At 38.3% G+C, this 17,853-nt stretch overlaps 1 long non-coding RNA gene across 1 annotated transcript in view; it reads left to right on the forward strand.

Moving 5' to 3' along the window:
- The window catches only part of LOC117285376, a 73,288-nt gene that overhangs the window by 47,824 nt on the left and 7,611 nt on the right, over nucleotides 1-17,853 (forward strand). The gene's annotated exons all lie outside the window — the stretch shown is intronic.

Below are 17,853 nucleotides of genomic sequence, written 5' to 3' on the forward strand. Positions count from 1 at the left end.
TGTTTTTTTTTTTTTTTTTTTTTTTTTTTTTTTTGGTACCAGGGATTGAATTTGGGCCATTGCCCTTGCCAGCCTGGTGGTGGAACCACTGAGCTAAATCCCTGGCCCTGTTATTTCTTTCTAGAGTATCCTTCAGAACACTTTGGAGGGCTGGCTTGGTGGTCATGAATATCTTCAGGTGTTCTTTGTCATGAAAGTATCTTATTTCTCCATCAATTCTTTTTCTTTTTGGTACTGGGAATCAAACTTGGGTCCTTGTGCTTGCGAGGCAGGTGGCAGAATCACTGAGCTACATCCCAGCCCTCTCCATCAATTTTGAAAGATAGTTTTGTGGGGTAGATCAGTCTGGGTTGGAACTTGTTTTCCTCTAGGGCTAGAATACTTCACTTTAACCACTCCTTGACTTGAAGGTTTGTGTTGAGAAGTCTGTTGTGATTCTGATGGGCTTTCCTTTATAGGCCATTTATTTCCTTTCTCCAAAAGGTTTTAATATTCTGCTCTTGTGCTGAATTTCTGGAATTATGGCTATTATATGTCTCAGGGAAAAATTTTTTTTGGTCATGGCTAATTGAAATTCTATATACCCACTTATTTTTATGTCAAATGCTTTTTTCCTTGTTCCAGCACCTGCCTTGAAAGCACAAGGACCAGAGTTCGATCCCTGGTACCCAAAAAAAAAAAATCTTTTTTTCTTTCTTGGGAAGTTTTCTGCTACTACCTCTGTGAAAAAGCTTTTTGTTTTAAATGTCATTTGCACTATCTTCTTTTTCATTGACTCCAATCAATCTTACGTTATTCTTTACATCATTTAACAGATGCTGGATTGATTTTTCATGATCCCTTTCTATTTTAAGAAATCTTTCTTTTCATGATTGCAAACCACAATCCTGATATTCTGTCCTCACATTGGCTCATTCTGCTATTTATACTTTATTATTTAGTACTGGACCTTGTGCTTGCAAGGCAGGCATTGGCACCACTGAGCTAAATCCCTGACCCTGCTGTATATACTTTCAATGGAGTTTTTACTTTGGATATCTGTTTGAATCTGTTTTATGGATTCCATTTATTTCCTTTCCTGGGAGTTCATGGTTTCCATCATTTTCCTGAGCTCCTCTATTTTTTTTTAATCTATATCTGCTCTAGAGTCACTAAGCATGTCTTTCATTCTGGTCAGCATTTCTGTAGTTATTTGAGAAATTATTTCTGCTTTGATTTTTTTTCTACAGCCTCATTCATCTGCTTTGTTACTTCTGCTATTACCATTTCAGAGAGTTCAAGTGGGTGACTTTCAGATTGTTCTACCTCATTGACTCTGGGTTTGCCTTTGGTGAGATAAAAGTCTGGGGATGTTGCATCTTGTTTAAGTGTCTTCTCATTTTCTATTTTTAAAAGTTTAATTCTGAGGTTGTTGCTTATAAATTGCTTATGGCAAGTAGCTTTATTGCCAGTACTAAGAACCCTTAGGAAATGACTACTCAGAAGTGTCTTCCAAGTATAGCTGGCTTTTGGATTTTGACTCTGTTGCTGTTGGGGGTGAGAAGTTTCTGCCAACTTGGCCCATCCATGGGTTCTTTGGCACTGGCCTATAGTTTTGTTTTTTTTTTAAAGATCCTTAGGCAATCTCAATCTTGGCATACTATGAAGAACAACTGATTAGCACAATTATGTCACCTTGGCTAAATTAGTACATCAGCAATAACAATAGCATTAAATACAGCCTAGAAGATGACAAACTGTGATAACTATTAACCTGTCACCTTTAACCTATGAACTAGATTTGGGGTTATATAACAAAATGTAAAACAAATCAGAAAATTATATGCAATAAATAAGCCCTTAATATAATGATTTTACCCTTAGGGGAAAAGATTTAAAAGGGGTTGGGGGGAAAATTGAGAAATAGAAGAGGAATAAATTAGAAGCAAGAGGGCAAAAAAAAAAAAGATTATACAAACTTTGGGAAACTGGTGAAGAAGACAGTAGGGAATGACAAAGGCAGAAATAAAAACAAGAACAGAACAGAACAACAACAAAAAAGTAGAAATCATGTTCAAACAATGAAGAAAAAACAAAATGAGCCAAGAACAAGAACCAGAGAATAGGAAAAAAGAAAAGGAAAAAGAAAAATGTCCAATTCAAGATACATCTCTGCTGTCACTGGTTGTGCGGGGAGACAGTGTCCAGGGCTGAATCGATTAATCACAGAAAGCCAGCTATAGTTTTACAGTAGGGTAGTAGATAATCCCAGCCAGGCTGCACCTTTAGTTTCTCTGAAGTTCAGGCTGGTTCCTGTAAGAGGCTGAAACCAGATTGTTTGAGTGTGTAACAGTCCATGTGCCTCCTGCTGGCTTCTACTCAATTCCCTGTTGACTTGTACTCTGCTTCCTGACTTCCTGCTGATGTGAATTCAGCACCCTCACTGAGACACTGCAAGCCACTAAATGCAGTTGGATCCTAGCTATTCTGAGTTTCGAGTTCAGTTGGCCCATTTCCAAGATGGCTACTGGTCAATCGCCCTCTTCTGGGTGACACTTGAATCTGAATAACTCACCAGTCACTGCAGTCTGATGCAGTCTACTGCTCTGTTCCACTGGTGCATTTCTCTGTGGAGGCCTTTGGGGTTGCCAGTAGTCACTGTGCATTTACAGGTTCAACCTGTCATTCCTATGCCACGAGTCTGGGCTCTGGGAGAAAGCACTGCTTGCTACTTCCCTCTTTTTTATCGAAGTCTTTCTCTTCACTCTTCCTATGGACTTCAGTTCTTGCTTCCTGTGTCCTGGGGACCTACTTCCCTCCTTCTTCTCCTCATGCCACAATTCATTGTCAGCCCACAATTTCTTATTCATTCAATGTGAATGAGCAATCATGATAAACATTTCTCATGCTTTACATTGCCTTGTTACACTGCTGTGATATCTGGAAGAAAATATATAAGGTGTGATTGAAAATATGACAAATGTTTAAATTTAAAAATCTATTGCAGTGAAAGAAACATTGCTAAGCTGGGCATGGTGGCACATTCCTGTAATCCCAGCACTCAGGAGGTTTAGGCAGGAGTATCACCGTGAGTTTGAGGCTAGCCTGCACTGTATGGTGAGTTCAAGGCCAGTTTGAACTACACAGTGAGACCTTGTCTCAAAAGGGAGGGAGGGAGGGAGAGAAGGAGAGAGAGAGAAAGGGAGAGAGATTGCTTGAAAATGCTTCCCCTTGCTTTGAACACATTTAATCCATTGTTCTTAATACTTTCTGAAGCAGTTCTGAAAGTCCTCTTTCATGAATGCCTTTGGTTATGCTATTGTGACTACCTTGGTGTCCTGAATTGATTCAAAATATTTATTATTCATGGTCGTTTTGATTTTGGGAAGAGGCAGAAGTTGCATGGTGACATTCCCCGTGTGTGTGTGTGTGTATTTTTTGGTGGTACCAGGGATTGAACTCAGGACCTTGCACTTGGGAGGTAGGCACGGTGCCACTGAGCTAAAGCCCCAGCCCTTGTCCTCTTATATTTTAAGCATATTTCATGATTAAAACAAGTACATAACATATAATATATTGAGATTTTTATCCTTCACAATCATTTAAACATATGTTTTTCACATATTTATTTAAAATGGGTGAAGCTGGGCATAGTGATGTGTACCTGTAGTCCTAACTACTGGGGAGGTTGAGGTGGAAGAATCACTTGAGCCCACAAGTTGGTGTCAAGCATGAGCAACATAGTGATATCTCATCTTTTTTTTTTTTTTTTTTTTGACATCTCATCTTTTAAAGATGTGTGAAAGAAGGACAGGCTTTGTGGACCTGCAAACATACTCAGAAGGGCTCCATGCTTGACTTGTTGTCATTAATGTTAAATTTTAAAATTTTGAATGAAAGGCCTGCATTTTCACTTTGCCCTGGGTGTTACAGTTTATATAGCTGGTCCTGCATAAGAGTGTGAATAGCTTTTAAAACTTTTTAGGAGAATTGCCAGAAAAAGTTTGAAGATCCACCGGTTTTTATATTAGTCAGCTTTCTATCACTATAATGAAACATCTGAGTCAATTATAAACAGAAAAGTTTTATTTTGGCTTATAGTTAGGGAGATTTCCATTGAAGACTGAATTAATCCCTTTTTGTGTGGCCTCTGGTGAAGGAAATATGTTATGGCAGGAGCAGAGAGCAAACCACACACCCAATGAGCCAAAAAGCAAAGAGAGACAGGAAGAAGACCCAAGGTTCTATAATATTCCTCACAGATATACCCCAATTACCTAACGACTTTCCACTATCCCATCCACCAAAGCCTCTCAGTAGAGGCTCCTTTTGATGAAACCTTTATACATGGACCTTTGGGAGACACTCGCATAAACCATAGTAGTTTGCAAATTTTCTCCACCCTGTAACTGCTCTCCACTCTCACCCCAAGGCAGCATGCACAGAAGAGAGATGTTTATTGATTTGCATACATTGAACCCTCCCTATATCCCTGGGATGAATCCTATTTCATCATTATATGTGATCTTTTTGATATTTCATCCTGTTTGCCAGTATCTTGTTGAAGAGTTTTGCTTCAATGTTCATTAAAGAGATTGGCCTGCAGTTCTCTTTTTTTTGTTTGGGCCCTTTTCTGGTTTTGGGATCAGGGTAATGCTTACTTCTGGGAATGACTTTGGGAGTACTCCTTCCCTTTTGATTTCATTAAATAATTTAAGAAGTATTGGCATTAGATCTTCCCTAAAATTCTTGTAGGATTTGAGAGTGAATCCATCAGGACCTCGGCTTTCCTTAGTTGGTAGTTTTAAAAACTACTTCTTCAGGCCCAGGGATTTAGCTCAGTGGTATGGCTGCCTGCCTTGCAATTGCAAGGGCCTGAGTTTGATCCCTGGTACAAAAAAAAAATCACTTTTTCAGTTTCACTGGGTTTTTATGTCTTCATGGTTCAGGTTTGGTGGTTTTTATGTATCTGGTAATCTATCAATTTCTTCTGAAAGACTGTCAATGTAGTTACTAATAATCTTCAGGATATCAGCAGAGTCCATTAAGATTTTGCCTTTTTCATTTCTAATTGCATTGATTTGGGTCTTTCCTTTTTTTGGTAAGACTATCTAGGAGTTTGTCTATTTTCTTACTCTTTCAAAGAACCAGCTCTTTGATCCATTGATTCTTTGTATTGATTTTTAAATTTCAAATTTATTATTTTGTGCTCTGATCATTATAATTTCCTTCCTTGTACTAGCTTTTTTTTTTTTTTTTTTGTACTGGGGATCGAACTTGGGACCTTGCGCTTGCAAGGCAGGTGGCAGCGGAACCACTGAGCCAAATCCCAGTTCCCCTTGTACTAGCTTTGGATTTGGATTGTTCTTGTTTTTCTAGCACCTTGAGGTATATTATTAGGTTATTTGTCTGGGATTATTCTGTTTCTCTGATATGGACATTCATAGCTATAAATTTCCCTCTCAGAACTGCTTTCATTGTATCCCATAGGTTCTAAGTATGTTGTACTGGCATTGTCAATTGCTTCTAGAAACTAATTTATTTTTTAATTTTTTATGACCCATTGATTATTCAAGAGGGTATTGTTTAGTTTGTATGTGTTTGCATAATTTCTGTGGTTTATTTTCACATATATTTCTAATTTCATTCCACTATAATCTGATAACATGCATGATATAATTCTAATTCTTTTGCATTTATTTAACCAAGCTTTATGCGCTAGCATGTGGTTTATATTGGAGAAGGTGTCATGTGCTGCTGAGAAGAATGTGTATTCTCTTGATGGGTGGAACACTGTAGATATCTGTTAAGTCCATTTGTTTGAAGGTTTGGTTCAACTCTGATATTTCTTGGTTGATTTTTTTTTTTTTGTAGAGTTGAACTATTTGTGACAGTGGGATAATAAAGTCCCCCATTATAAATATGTTGGCATTTATCTGATTTTTATGTCCAGTAGTGTTTGTTTTATGAAGTTGGGCATGCCAGTATTTGGTGCATATAAGTTTATAATTGTTATCACTCCCTGTTGAATGGTTCCCTTAACCAATATGTACTGATGTGCTTTGGCTCTTCTGATCAGTTTTGGCTTGAAATCTATTTTGTCTGAAATTAAGATAGCTACTCCTGCTTTTCTCTGGGTTCCTGTTTCATAGAATATTGTCTTCCATCTTCTGATTTTCAGTCTGTGTAGTTCTTTTTTTTTTTTGGTACTGGGGATTGAACTTGGGCCCATGCTCACGAGGTAGGTGCCAGAACCACTGAGCTAAATCCCCAGCCCTGTGTAGTTCTTTTTGAATTAAATGTATTTCTTACATAATGCATATGATTAGGTTTTGTTTTTTGATCCATTCTGTCATTGTGTGTCTTTTGATTGTGGAATTGAGCCCATTCACATTATTACTGAAAGTTATTCCTGTCATTGCAGTCTTTTCCTATTGCTGAGCTCCTCTCTTTCTGCTTACCTGGTATATTCATTTCATTAGTTTACTTTGACATTGTTGACTTCATTTTCTCTGAAACATTTACATTTTTATACCCTTGAGCCTGCAGTAGGTGGGGACTTAATGATTTCTGAGATGCTCTCAAGACACCTGTCTTCTTCTCCCTATACAAAGTACTTGGTTTCTTTTTAATGGCACTACTGTACTATCTTAAGCACCCATACCTCTTTCCCCCCCAACTTAACATGTAGTTCCTTCTATGCCAAAATTTAAGTATTTCAGATTATTTTGCTCTGTTTTTTGCCTCTGATTCTAACTATAAATGTGAGAAGCGTTTATATAGGTGTCAATATATATTCATAAATGTGAGAAGCTAAAAGTAGCTAACAGTACCCCTGCCACACATCTTCAATCAACACTGGCCTGTCTTAAATTTTACTCCAGCAGATTAATTAGTCTACCACTCTTAATCTCAATCTCCTGCTAAGATTCAGGACCTCAGCAAAATATAGACAGATTTTCTGCTAGCCTGTAGCCCAACTCCCAGTGGAATCCTTGTTTCCAACTGAAACCGTATGAGCCTATCCTTTACTATCTGCATTCTTGTCAGCATTCTAAACTGTCACCATGATAATCCATCAAACTCTGCATACAACATTCTGGGGCTTTTCTACCTGTTTCTCCAAACTTTCCTGTAAACCAGTTCTAAAGGTTGCTAAACCACGTGGTCAGGTATAGTCATGGGAGTGACCCCTCTTCTTTAGAACCAATTTCTAAATTAGCCACTTTCCCATTGCTGGGACAAAATACCCAACTCCTATAGCAAAAAGGAGAAGAGGTTTATTTGGCTCACAATTGCCAGTGGGTCAACTCCAAAGTCATTTGACTCCAAGGCAGAAACGCATGGTGGAAGAACATGGCCCAGGAAAGGTGGTCATCCCTTGGCAACCAGGAAGCATAGAGAAGATAAACCAGGGATAAGAATATACCCATAAATACTGCAAACATGTACCAGCAATGAAACAAGAATGCCCCCTTTCAGATCTCATCCCCAGTGACCCACTGCCAACTAAGACTCCACCTTCTCAAAGCACATTTAGCTCCTGAACTCATCAGTGGATGAATATAGTACCCTCATGATTCAATCACTTTCCAGACACCTGAATTTTGGGGGACATTGTGGATTTAAACCATAACACTTTATTAGAGTAAATAATAATTACTGTTGATCATTAACTGGGCAAGAATAATCAAACCTGTGTTAAAGGATCTATGAGAGAAGACCATCAGAGGAAAGAGTAAATCACTGCAGATGTTGAAGAACCTGAATTTGCCTGATTTGTTTGGGAAACAAATGTCTCAACTGGAAGAGCATCCTCTTCTTTCTTACCATACCATTATCCACCTAATCTTCAAGTTTTGTTGATTCTGCCTCCAAAATATTTACTCCAGCTAGAATGAATTTCTATTCATAAAGTGTGCATTTGTTTTATTTTGTTTTTTGAGACAAAGCCTTTCTTTGTAATCCAGGCTGCCCTGATTTCACTATGTACCACAGGTTGGCCTCAAACTCAAAATCCTTCTGCCTCTGCCTTCTAAATACTGATTACAGGTGTGTATCACCCTCCTGCTGGAAGTCTAGTTCTCAATATCCTCTATCCATCAGGTGATCATAGGTTATTACTGATCTTCCCTGATTTCTTCTGAGACCTGACTCATTCTCTTCTATGTGTGTGCTAGGAATACCAGCTCTTTCCCTCTTGAATCATTTTTTTTTTCTTTTTTTGGTTTTTTGAGACAGGGTCTCACTATGTAGTTGAGACTGACCTGGAACTCACTATGTAGCCCAGGCTGGTCTCGAACTCACAGCGATCCTCCTGCCTCAGCCTCCCGAGTGCTAGGATTATAGGTGTGCGCCACCATGCCTGGCTAAATCATTCTTGCCTGTAGGAATTTGAGTGAGGTTATCTAAGGTCCTTTTTCTAGACATACCTCATAGTCATCTCTATTGTATTTTTAGGGTCAAAGTTGCCTTCTTCTCTTGGATTTTTTGCCCCTTCCTTGGGCCCATCTCTATGTTCTCGTCACTTCCCTCTATCTTCCTCTTCTTGACTTCCTTACTTTTTCCTAGACACCTGAGACCCTTGTTTTGGGATCTCTGGAGGACTCCAAAGAGTTGGCACTGTTTTTTCAACTAGAGTTTTGAACATCCTGGGATGATCAAACAAAAGAGAGGCAAATAGAGTCCAAACATTACTGCTATGGTTTGAGTATGGCTTGTTCGCCAAGGATTCATGTGCTGGTAGCTTGATCTTCGATGTGACACTAAAAGGTGAGGCCTAATGGAAGGTGATTAGGTCATGATGGCACTGAAGCACCACTGAGCTACATCCTTGGACCTATAAAGTAAATTTGGGCTATGTGTGGTGGTATATGTCTGTAATTCCAGAACATAGGAGGCTGAGACAGGATTACAAATTTTAGGTCAGCCTGGGCTACATAGCAAGATCTTGTTTCAAAAAAACCTAAAATTAAAAATATTTAAAATTTTAAAAATAAAGTTAGAGCGAGTTGGCTTTCTTGCTTCCTCTTTCACCACGTCTTTCCTGCATGTGCCTGCTCTGATTTTTCAGCCATGTATGATACAACATGTAACCTTCACTAGAATCTGACCAGATGTGGCTGCCCACTCAAGAATACCACTGTGAACCAAAATAAACCTCTTTTCTGTATAATTTACTGAGCATCAGGTATTTTGTTAGAGCAACAAAAAATGGTCTAAGACAGTTACCTTTGTTATTGACAAAGTAATGTGCAAGGTCAGAGCATGTTGCTTAGTGTAGGCTGATAACTGAGGCCTTAAGTTAGACTCTCTCTCTATCCCGGGTTATGACCTGCTAGACTGTGTAGACTCCCCCTTGCTGGATCTGGGGCAGTGGATTTGTATTCCTTGAAGGAAAGCAGATCTCAAAAGGAAGTAAGGCAGAACTGAGCATATGCTTGCCAAATATACTTCCTCTTGCTTATGAAGTTTCTCCAGACTTTTCAGCTCTGTCTGAGATTTCTCTACTGTTCTCTAGATCCTTTATGAAACATATATAGGATCTCTAAACAATATAGGTGAAATAATATAACTCCCATCCTGCTAGATGTCAGATATGTTGAGTTCGTGTTCTTCAAAATAGAAGAATGAATTCTAAGGAAGAATGGAGGTTAAGAGTAGGAAAAATTTATTGAGAGGGGAAAATTTTAGCTTCTGAGAGACAGGAGAGGGCCCAAGTGGGCTGCCGTGGACCCCACATTATAGAGCAAAATCACGATGTGGGACAAAATTATGATTGATCAACCAGTAATATTATAAGTGTAGACACTTAGGTAGTGTTTATCATGAGGAAGAAAATCATTAGCAAGTGTACATGGAAAGAACAAAGAACTTTTTAGAAAGGGATGGATCAGGCCTTGGTCACCCATTGGGGTGACTAACATCTATCTAGACTTTATTGGGCCAAGTGCTACCACTTATCCCTTGAGGAAGTATGCAAGCCTGGTCATTTCATGTTTATCTTGAGGCTTGACCTCCAATAGATGTGTCTGTGGCCACAGTTATGTTTTCATCTTTTGTATCGACTCTCTTGAGGGCCTAACCTTGTCTGACTTCTGTAATAAAACCAAGTCCAGAAATATTCTTATTAGTACACTTTGAAAAATAGACAGGTGTGGTGGCACACACCAGTAATCCCAGCAGTCGGGAGGCTGAGGCAGGAGGATCGCTGTGAGTTCAAGACCAGCCTTGGTTACATAGTGAGTCCCAGGTCAGTCTCACTACATAGTGAGACCCCATCTCAAAAAAGAAAGATAGACAAATGTATAATCTCAGCTTGAGCAGGTTGAGGCAGGATTGCTGTGACTTTCAGGCCAGCCTGGGCTAGATAGTGAGTTCAAGGCTGGCCTGAACTACATAGTGAGAATCTGTCTCAAAAAACAAAAACAAAAACAAAACAAAACAAAACAAAACAAAAGAAAAATAGACAAATGTAGACAGAATTTATAACAAATTATCATGCATCGATCACCCAGCTTTTACAGTGATCAACTCCTGGTCAATTTTGATTCATTTATACCTCAACCCTCTCTCCCCAATACCTGTATTATTTGACTCAAGTCTGGTATACAGCCTTCAGTGCATCAGATTCTTGTTTCTCTTTTCTGCATTCTGCTATATGCCCCTGAGGGGCAACAAGTACAAAACGGGCTAGCTATTTGAACGGGGAAGGGGCTGGGTAAGAATTACTAGAAAAAAGGAAAATAAAGGGTGTGAAGAGAAGGGAGGAAACTAACCTAGCTACCTATTCCTCTGAAGAAAAAAATCTTTACAGTTATTTATAAATTTATTTACAGCCTCCTTGTTAGATCACTGCCTACAGAGCACCTTGTGGTACCACAGGAGTGTCCTCTACTTCTGGTTGGGGCCTCCAGGGGTGAAGATTTTCAAAGACAAGATAGCCCTTCATAGAACCTGGGCCATGGAGTGGGCATTTTCTCATTGTCTCATCTGGCAAGTGCAGTGATACACCCAGATTTTTTTTCTTTAATACTCCTATCTATCTGAGGGCCTGTGGCTCCTGACGAAGGACAGGCAGTGAACCTTTTCCCAGTGTATAAGCAATAGGGATTTAGTTACAGAGAATTTAAAATTGATAATAATGCCAACAAAAAGTTGGATTGGTTTTATTGTTTTTTGTTTGTTTGTTTTTGTTTTTTGTTATTGGGGATCAAACTTGGGTTATTGTTCTTGCAAGACAGGTGGTGGAACCACTGAGCCAGATCCCCGGCCCTGGTCTGGTTTTATTAATCAAATACTGATAATTTTTTTTTGTACCAGAGATTGAACTCAGGACCTTGTACTTTCAAGGCAGGTGTGGTGCCACTGAGCTAAATCCCTGGCCCAAATACTGATAATTTTTTTTAAATGCCACTGATAAAATATTACCTTCTAGGAAAGAAACCTTCCATTGGCCTGAGTTCCAAACACTTGCTGTGGTTGGTACTGATGAATTTTAGCACAGCAGATGTTTGCTTCAAATCAGTACTTTTATGACTTATTCTTCAATAAACATTGTGTTCTACATGGAAGTTAATTATAAGAACTCCTACTTGAATAGATCCCCCATTATGGTTTATACCTGGATGTTTCCTCAGAGCTTCATGCACTCAAAAGCAGGAGTTTGTGGAAGGTGATCGGATTATGGAGGCACTAATCTGGATTGGTACTGGGAGGTGGGGCCTGGTCCCAAGAAGCAGGGCTGTGACCTGGAAGGGCATCTCTCCCTCACCTTTTCTTCTCTCTCTGCATTCTGACTGCCAAGGGCTGAGCAGCTTTTCCTCTGCCATATACCTCTGCTGTGCTGTTTCTCGTTGGGAGTTGGCTGACCGTGAACTGAAATGTGCAACAAAATAGACTTCTCCTTTAAGTTGTGGGCGTTGGGTACTGTGTCCCAGCAAAGAGTAAAGTGACTAAAATACCCACCAAAGAAAAAGCATACAGGGCCAGGGATTTGGCTCAGTGGTTCTGCTGCTGCTTTGCAAGTGCAAGGGCCCAAATTCGATCCCCGGTACCAAAGGGGAAAAAAAAAAAGACAGATAATTTGGGGCTGGGGATTTAGCTCAGCGGTTCCACGGCCTGCCTTGCAAGTGCAAGGACCTGAGTTTGATCCCTGGTACCAAAAAACAAAAACAAAAACAAAAAAACATACAAGCAGAGAAGTATTTTTTTTTTTTAAAGATAGGGTCTTGCTATGTACGTCAGGATGGCCTTGAATTCACTTTGTAACCCATTCTGTCCTTGAACCCTTGACAATCCTCTTGCCTCAGACTTCTGAGTGCTGGGATCACAGGTGTGTGCCACCATACTGGTCATTTTTTAGAATAAAATTGTTTAACTTCTTGAATTGTTTGAGTTATGATCATGGCCAGTTTTTGTTTCTAGCCTTGTGACACAGTATGTATTCTTGTGTTTAAACTGAAGATTCTAAATAACAGTGATAGTGTCATGATTTTAAGGACAAAGAAACAGAACGTGGCTTCTGGTATAGTTTATAACTAGAGTGTCCCCCAAAGGCCCATGTGTTGAAGGCTTGGTGCTAAGGGCAGCACTGTTTGGAGGTGGTGAAGCCTTTACAGATGTGGAGCCTTGTGAGAGGTCTTTAGGTCATTGGGGTGTGCCCCTGAAGGGGACTATGGCACCCCAGTGCCCTCCTTTCTCTTTGTGGTTGCTGTTTTGTTTTGTTTTTTGCTATGAGATTTATTCCACCCCGTGTTCCTGCTGCAGTGTGCTTCCTTATCACAAGCTCAAAAGCAATGGGCCAACTGATCATGGACTGAAACCTCCCCAACTGTGAGCCCAAATACATCTTTTTTCTTTGTAAGATGATTACCTTAGGTGATTGTTACAATAAGAGAAAGCTAACTTACATAAAATATTCCATTTCTGTCAATCTAACTGTGATGACATTTATGTGTGTTTAGGATATAAAATAGCAACAGAGGGGAGGGAGATTTAGGTCAGTGTTTCCGCCACCTGCCTTGCAAGCACGAAGTCATGAGTTCCATCCTCGATTAAAAAAAAAAAAAGTAATAGTACAAATTGGGAGACATAATATTCTTGTTTGGTATATACACATTTTAGTTGCTATGTAAAATTGTTTTTACTGAATTCAGATGTTATCATTAAAATTGACATTTATTTGTCCTTACATTGTTCAGTGTTTTAAAAGTTAAAAATGAAGCAAGAAAAAGATTATTGGTAGGATTTAGCAGTTGTCTCAGTGTACTTCTTGAAGATGTTTATTTTTTAAAGCTGTGGCAAAATGTACTTAAGATTTATCATTTCAACCATTTCTAAGTGTATAGTTCATTTCCAATGAGTACATTTACATTGCTATACAATAGCCATCAACGTCTATTTTAGTTTGTTTTTCATTGCTATAACAAAGTACCTAAGGCTGGTCATGCCCTTTTACTGAGTTCCCCTATGGTGCCTGTCCCTTGCTGTAATTAGAAATAAACCCCCATTTATTTCACTGTAGGTGAGGCTGGATGCGTAGCTCAGTGATAGAGCACCTCCCTAAAATGTAGAAGGCACTGGTTTTAATCACTAGAACTGTTAAAAAAAAATCAACTTCATGTGAGTTCCTAATGGACCTTGGGCATAAGGCATAAACTAAAATAGAGATTTAACAAGATTCAAAATGTATTTCTGTTTATCACTTATACATAGCAATTCACACTTCTAGGAGACTTTTTTATTTTATTTTTTTGGTACTGGGGATCGAACTCAGGTCCTTGTGCTTGTGAGGCAGGCAGCAGAACCACTGAGCCAAATCCCTGGCCCTAGGAGACTTTTTTAAAATCCCAATACCCAGAATATATCAACGGAATAGAGATTAGATATCAGATATTTTTCCCCCAAAGTTTTTTGTAATGCTTTCCAGGCAAATTCCAAGGATATGAGCCGCTGGTATAAACGTTTAAAAGAGGCATTGATGTGAGAATTGAATATCCAAGGATAAACTCAAATTGATTGTCAAAGACATGTTTCATCTGTGTACAAGCTTGAGTTTATGCGACTATGCCTGGGCCCAGAGGGGGAGCCCGACTTTGTGCCTAGTTCTCTATAGGACGTTGGAATAGAAAAGAGACTCAAATGCAACCTTTTCCTATAAGGGGGTCTTAGGCTAGTGGATAAAACACATAGGTCCACAGAATTGTGTCTCAGAATAGGTCCCTAATAGAAAGATAGACAAAGCTGGAAGAGGAAGAAGGTGTATACTGTAGGAAGGATATGCTTTGTTCCTACCAAAGCTATGTTGAAATCTGATCCCTTAATGTATGTGGAGATGGAACCCAGGGCCTTGTGCATGCTAGACAAGTAGTGTCTACCAAAGAGCTACACCTCCAAGCCCCTTAATTTTCTTTTAAGTTTAGTTTTTTGTCAGTACTGGGGATTGAACCCAGCACCTTCGCGTTGAACTGCATTCTTGCAGTCCTCCTGCCTTAACCTCCTAGAGTGCTAGGGTTACAGGTATGTACCACCATGCATAGCTTAATTTTTATTTTTCATTTGTTTTTATCTTTGTTCTGATTATTGTTTTTTTGAGACAAGATCTTATTATGTAGCCCAAGTTGGTCTTGAATTGGTAATTCTCCTCCCTTAGCCTCCTGAGCAACTAGGATTATCTGCTTGTACCACCATGCTTGACTTTTACATTTTTTAATTGACATATTATATTTATACTCACTTATGGGGTACAGTGTTATAATTATATATATATAAAACACACATATATATTATATATATATTTTATATTATATATAGTATGTAATGGTCAAATCAGGGTAATTAAAACTTGCACTTGTACTGAACAGGTAAGTTATTTCTTGTCATTCCCTACACAATAATATAACAATTATTTATGTAGCATTTATATTATATTAGGGGTTATATAAGTGATCTGGAGATTATTTAAAGCATTCAGGAGAATGTGTATAGGTTCTATGAAAATGCACTATACCATTTTATATAAGGCACTGAGCATCTGTGGATTTAGGTATCTATTGATGTCCTGGAACTGAGGCCCCACGGATACCAAGGGACAACTGTATTTATATCATTCTTATACCTCTAAGTTGACAGTCTTGCCTTCAGCATCCCTACAGAGTTCCAAAACTTCTTTCTATTTCACAGATAAAGTTCTCAAATAATTTTGTCTGTACTCATTGTCACTTCATACTGTATCCCTAGTTAAAAAGCATTTTATCAGAAACTACTCGGCCATAAGTAGAAAATGTGTTCTGGAGAAGTATCAGGTGGGCTTGCATGGCTCCGGGGATGTTGAAGATATGAGTGTTGAGAATTCCTATAGTGTGGGGGTCCAGCCCCCACTAGTTGAACAGTACCTGAAGGACAGAGTGAGGATCGAAAAGGAAAGACACTCTAGGCAATGGAGAGAGTGAGGATTGAAAAGGAAAGACACTCTAGGCAAAGTGGAGACAAAAGACTGTCTGCTTTAATTGAGGCAAACCTGGTTCTTTATATATACATTATCAGCACATTATCTTGTGTAGATACACAAGAAACATCTGCGGAAAGACACCACAAGAGAATGTTTAGACACCATAATATTTTACGATTCCTAAGGTCAAAAGGTATTCACATGCACTTTGGGCTGGAATGTTCTCTTTATTTGATCACAGTGGCTTCATTAAGTTGATAGATTAGCTCCTTGTTAACCACTTCTAGTTTTCTGCATACTATTGTTAGGTGAGAGTTTCAGTTTCCCCACACTATAGGAATCTCAGTAATATTTTCATGCTATTGTAGTATAACCATGACTGTTAAAACTGTGTGGTTCAGAATAAATTTGTATATCCAAATTAGGCATGGTAGAGATGTGTTCAGAACAATGCATTGTCAGGCAAGTTCATCACTGTGCGAACTTCACAGAAGGTGCATATGAAGCTCGCATGGTGTAGGTTGATCATGGTATAGGTCTCTTTCTTTATTTGAATGTAATATAACCAGGTATTAGTAAAGAAAATACTTAAAACACTGTTCTATGAAAAACAAAATTTCATAACAAAATAGAGACTAAATGTAGTTAATATATACTGTGTATCATAATCTTAGGAAGGTAGAATATTAGTCAGAGTACAAGCCATAAACATAGAAAACTCTTAAAAAAAAGAAACAGGGCCAGGGATTTAGCTCAGTGATGCCACTGCCTGCCTTGCAAGCACAAGGACTCAAGTTTGATCCTCGGTACCAAAAACAAAACAAATAAAATGAAGAAACAAACAGATGAACGCACAAAAGTTTCTCTTCAGGGGAGAAATTAGCAGTATAAATAAATTAGCATATATATTAAAATACTTTTGAAACAACAGAATACATAATTTGGGGAATTATTTAGCCTTCTCTCTACTTCCTATTTATCTTCTCTCTCTCCCTTTCCCCAATAGATATATCTTTTTAATTTTCTCATATAAGAGAAACCATACAGTATTTTAGCTTGTGTGCCTGACTTCACTTACCATTATGTTCGCAAATTGCATCCATTTGCCTACAAATGCCTCAAGTTTATCTTTATGGCAGAGTGGTACTCTATTGTGTGTGTGTGTGTGTGTGTGTGTATCACATTTTCTTTATCCATTCATCTGTTGATGGATATATATTCTGTTCCTAAGGTGTAGCTATTACAAACTGTGCTGCCATAAACATGGGTCTGCATATATCCCTGTAATATGATGTCTTCAACTCCTTTAGGAAGATACCTAGAAAGGGGAAATCTGGGTCAAATGGAATTTCTATTTTTAGTTTTTTGAGGAATCTCTGCATGGATTTCCACAGGATTTGTGCTAGTTTGCATTCCTGCCAACAGTGTATAAGAGTTTTTTACTCCAATCCTCACCAGGTTTTGTTATTATTTGACGTTTTTAATAATAGCCTTTCTTTCTGGGATAAGATGCTGTTTCAATGTTTTTTGTTTTGTTTTGTTTTTCCTATTTTTAAAAATTTTTTTAATTGAGTTTATTGGTACAATCTAGATATACAATACAGTTATATTCATCATTGGGATGCTGTACCTTTACATAATAGGTCTTGATTCTCATTTTTCCCCTTGTCCCTGCCCTCCCTTCACCCCCTCCTCCCTTCCCATTTACAAACACTTTATTTCCATTTTTTCAGTTTCTCATATTTTTTTCCTCTCCCTTATTACCTTTCCCCCACCCTTCCCACTTTCCTTACACCTTTAGCCCTTTACTTCCTATTTCACATTATTAATTGTCTCATTAGAATCCTGTGTACTATTATAGTTTTTCACACCAGAGAAACTATTCGGTATTTCAGTTAAAGAAATCTCTGTATGAACATTAAAAATAGGGAATCCTAAAATAAAACTAAAATGGAAAGTAAAAGAGAAAAGGCAATGATGTAACATTAAAATAATCCTTAATTCTGGAGATGAAAATGGTCCCTGAACATATTTGAATTGCTTCTTGCTCTTATAGTCTTATCTTATTCTTTTTTTCATTATTTAGAGAATACTTTATTAGTTTCTGTAATCAAACCCACATAGATATGACCTTACATATTTAGTACGATGTGTTACCCCTGTACACATGGAAAAAAAAATAAATTAACATTTCTAGACCAATATGGCTGTCCATTTCTGTCCAATGCCAACTCAACACAGTAAATTGGGATGAGTTTTTGCAAATTGTTTTGTTTTTGTACCAGGAATTGAACTCGGGACCTTGTACTTTCGAGGCAGGAGGTGGTACCACTGAGTTAAATCCCTCACTGTAGTTTTAATTTGCATTTTTCTAATGGCCACCGCTGTTGAACTTTTTTGTTTTTTTTTTTTTTTTAAAATGG

The sequence above is a fragment of the Fukomys damarensis genome, unplaced genomic scaffold (assembly GCF_012274545.1).
Source record: "Fukomys damarensis isolate Sample0158 unplaced genomic scaffold, DMR_v1.0_HiC HiC_scaffold_9, whole genome shotgun sequence".
Lineage (NCBI taxonomy): Eukaryota > Metazoa > Chordata > Mammalia > Rodentia > Bathyergidae > Fukomys > Fukomys damarensis.